The sequence below is a fragment of the Tasmannia lanceolata genome, unplaced genomic scaffold (assembly GCF_043159265.1).
Source record: "Tasmannia lanceolata isolate RefF3 unplaced genomic scaffold, GAP_Taslan_0.1 ptg001219l, whole genome shotgun sequence".
Taxonomy (NCBI): domain Eukaryota; kingdom Viridiplantae; phylum Streptophyta; class Magnoliopsida; order Canellales; family Winteraceae; genus Tasmannia; species Tasmannia lanceolata.
The window spans coordinates 25,001-29,053 of NW_027519879.1; the positions used below are offsets into that span (position 1 = coordinate 25,001).

General features: G+C 36.0%; 2 non-coding genes across 2 annotated transcripts; one reads left to right on the forward strand and one right to left on the reverse strand.

Annotated features, from left to right (window-relative positions):
• Positions 1–821: 821 nt before the first annotated feature.
• TRNAT-UGU (transfer RNA threonine (anticodon UGU)) lies at positions 822–894 on the reverse strand. Its single transcript has one exon. It is a non-coding gene; the product is annotated as a tRNA-Thr (tRNA).
• Positions 895–2,622: 1,728 nt separating this feature from the next.
• Positions 2,623–2,695, forward strand: TRNAF-GAA (transfer RNA phenylalanine (anticodon GAA)). Its single transcript has one exon. It is a non-coding gene; the product is annotated as a tRNA-Phe (tRNA).
• Positions 2,696–4,053: the final 1,358 nt, after the last annotated feature.

A 4,053-nucleotide genomic window follows, 5' to 3' on the forward strand; every position in this document is an offset into this window, starting at 1 on the left:
GAATCAGAGCTCTGGATCTTTGTTCATCCCTCATAGTAATAATATCTTGGGGTTTGCAGCGATAACTTGGGATATCTACTATACGGCCATTAACTAAAATATGTCTATGATTAACTAATTGCCTGGCTCCCGGAATGGTCGAAGCCATACCCAATCGAAAAAGGATGTTATCCAAACGCATCTCAAGTAGTTGTAGTAAAACCTGACCTGTTGACCCTTTGGCTTTCCCAGCAATACGAACATATCTAAGTAATTGTTGCTCTGTCAGACCATAATGAAAACGCAATTTTTGTTTTTCTTCTAGACGAATACGATATTGAGATCTTTTCCCGGAACGCGATTGGTTTCTAAGATCACTTCCGGATCTAGGTCTTTTCCTAGTGAGTCCCGGTAAAGCCCCTAGACGGCGTATTTTTTTGAAACGAGGCCCTCGGTAACGAGACATAAAGACTCCTTAATTTTATTGAAATTTCATTTTACAGAATAAACCTAAATTAATACTGAACTAAACGATAAACGAAGCTAAATCCACTGAAGTACTACAAAGAGGAATAAGATGAATTGTATCAATATCCGTATTATTTTGTATATTGTATATATGGGAAGTTAAGGATCCTTTTCTTGATTTGTTCTGTATAGATCAAACGGCTCCAATCCGTTTTTTATTCTTTATTCATAGTTGGAAGTTCCCGCGACATAACATAATAGATCGGTAACCCGACATTTGGAGAAAAAAAAGGGGGGGGTCTTCTCAATATTCCTTGGTCTCAAGGAAAGATGATCAATCCTGATAAAAAAAAAAAAATAGAACAAATAGAGAAAGCCGACTATCGGAATCGAACCGATGACCATCGCATTACAAATGCGGTGCTCTAACCTCTGAGCTAAGCGGGCTCATATAACAGAAATAGTGCGTGAATAGGAATTCGGGAAACTATTGGGATCTTAGTTAGCTATTAGCTATTAATAATTATTAATATTAATTATTATAAATTATTATAACATATTAATTAATATTAATAATTATTAATATAATATGAATTTTGATTTTATTTTTGATTATTTTCTATTTGATTATTTATTTTTGATTATTTCATTTATTAGTAGTCACTAGCACTAGAATTTTTTTTTTTCATTCAAATCAAATTTAAAAAACGCAAAATAATACTATATACATATGAAATAATTCTATATTCTATTATAGAATAGAATATAACTATTAGTTATAGCAGTTATAGCAGATTATATGAATTCTATTTCTATTAGAGTGTAGTTCCTAAGGAAAGGATAAGATAAGGATGCAATCCAGATCCTACTGAGATATTCCTTTTGTTTCATTCGGAAAGGGAGGAGATAGGACGAAAAAAAAAAAAAGAAGAATGAATATCGACCGTTCCAGTATTCCAAACTGCGCGGGAAAAATGAGAGGGGGGGGGAACATCTATATGTGGGATATATCCATCCATATTGAATTGCAGATACATCAATGATAGAATCATTTCTGATTGGACCAAATAATGGAATGGTCCTCCAATAGATATGAAAGAAGATGGGCAAGAAATAAAATAGGAGCAGACACTTTTTCGATATAGGAATCAGTATCTAATGAATTCAATGGTTCCAACATAAATGAAAGAAGGGGATGGGATCACAATGAGATCGAGATCTCATAAGGGGGATATGGCGAAATTGGTAGACGCTACGGGCTTGATTGGGTTGAGCCTTGGTATGGAAACCTACTAAGTGGTAACTTCCAAATTCAGAGAAACCCTGGAATTAAAAATGGGCAATCCTGAGCCAAATCCAGTTTTCTGAAAACAAGGGTTCAGAAAGCGAGAATCAAAAGAAGGATAGGTGCAGAGACTCAATGGAAGCTGTTCTAACGAACGGGGTTGACTACATTGGTAGAGGAATCCTTCTATCAAAACTCCAGAAAGGATGACCTTATTTAAGTACATAGACGTACTTAAATATCAAATGATTAATCACGACCCGAATCCGGATTTTTTGATTATTTATATGAAAAATTGCAGAATTCTTGCTAAATTAAATCGATTCCAAAAGGAAGAATCGAAGATTCAGTGATCAAATCATTTACTCCAGAGTCTGAAAGATCTTTTGAAGAACTGATTAATCGGACGAGAATAAAGATAGAGTCCCATTCTACATGTCAATACCGACAACAATGAAATTTATAGTAAGAGGAAAATCCGTCGACTTTTGAAATCATGAGGGTTCAAGTCCCTCTATCCCCAATAAAAAAAAAAAGGCCTATTTTATTCCATTCCCTAACCATTTATCCTCTTTTTTCGTCAGTGGTTCAAAATGAGCTTAGCTATGTTTCTCACTCACTCTACTCTTTCACAAATGGATCCGACCAGAAATCTTTCTCTCTTATCACAAGTCTTGTGATAGATATGATCTACGTACAAATGAACATATATGGCAAGGAATCTCCATTATTGAATCATTCACAGTCCATATCATTACTCTTACACTTACAAAGTCTTCTTTTTGAAGATCCAAGAAATTCCAAGGCTGAGGTAAGATTTTCTAATGTTTTTTGAGTCCCTTTAATTGACATAGACCCAAGCCCTCTAGTAGGATGATGCGTCGGGGATGGTCGGGATAGCTCAGCTGGTAGAGCAGAGGACTGAAAATCCTCGTGTCGCCAGTTCAAATCTGGTTCCTGGCACGTGGTTAATATATCGAATAGATACTCATACAAATGAATCGATATGGATCGGGATCCATATTCTATTCGTTAATAGTCTAGATCATGATACATACTTATCCATCTAGGGATATATCTAGATCCCCCATTTTTTTTTTTGATGGGTAAAGAAAAGAATTAGATTCTGTTCCCTCTTCTTTTTTGTTTGTTCATACTGTACCTGCTCTCGCTCAAAAAGAATGTTAATACTTCATACATATTTGAATTGAAGTTAGTTGGCTGAAAACCCAAAAGTCTAGTCTAGAGAGGAATCGAAGGGTAGGAATAGACAGGATTCATTTCAGATACAGTACAAAGAAAATCTGATCCCCTTTTCATTTCTGAATTTTGAGTTCATAATTTCATATTTTCTTTCATATTCTATTTCTTCACTTTCTCTTTCTTCACTCCCTCCTACGTGACTTTTCGGGGCCCATCTAAGTGATGTGCGCGGTACAAAGTTCATGGTGCAGAACTCTTTTGATTCATCCTATTGGCTTTGCTCATCCGAAATGGATATCTTCCAAATTGGGGAATATCAATGAAGCCCCTTTAGTAGCCCATTCATAATACTGAGATGAGAGTCCAGTTATTCTGTTTCATCTAGAACAGAACATAAAAAGATTCCTTGAATATCTGGAGTCGTAGAAGTGAATATTAGTTTCTTATCATTCAATGAGCATCTTGTATTTCATAGAAATTGGGGGCAATATAATCCTTACGTAGGGGCCAGCCTATCCAACTTTCAGGCATCAAGATACGTTTCAGGCGTGGATGATTTTCATAAGAGATTCCCAACATATCATAAGATTCCCGTTCTTGAAAATCAGCACTTTTCCAAATCCAGAAAACAGACGGGATTCTAGGATTCCTCCTTGGGGCAAATACTTTTATGCATACCTCTTCGGGTTGATCCACACCATACTGTATTCTCGTAAGATGATACACACTAGCTAACAACCCGCCCGGTGCTACATCATAAGCACACTGGGAACGTAGATAATTGTAACCATATACATATGAAATGACAGCAATGGAGTACCAATCCTCGGGCTTTATTTGTAAAGTCTCTATTCCTTGGTAATCGAAGCCCAAAGATCTATGCACTAGCTCATGCTTGACTAGCCAAGCAGATAAACGACCTTGCATCTTCTTGATCTCTCCCACATTTGTATTTGTATGAGTATTTCACATTTACGATGAAATTTATGAAGATTTACCCGCTGTTTGTTATTCTGCACAAAAGCATCCTGCCTAATTCACTAATTCGTGGGAAGATACTGAACTTTTGTATTTGAAAGATGTTTCAGTTTCAGGAGGTATTTCTGAAGTAGATGGAG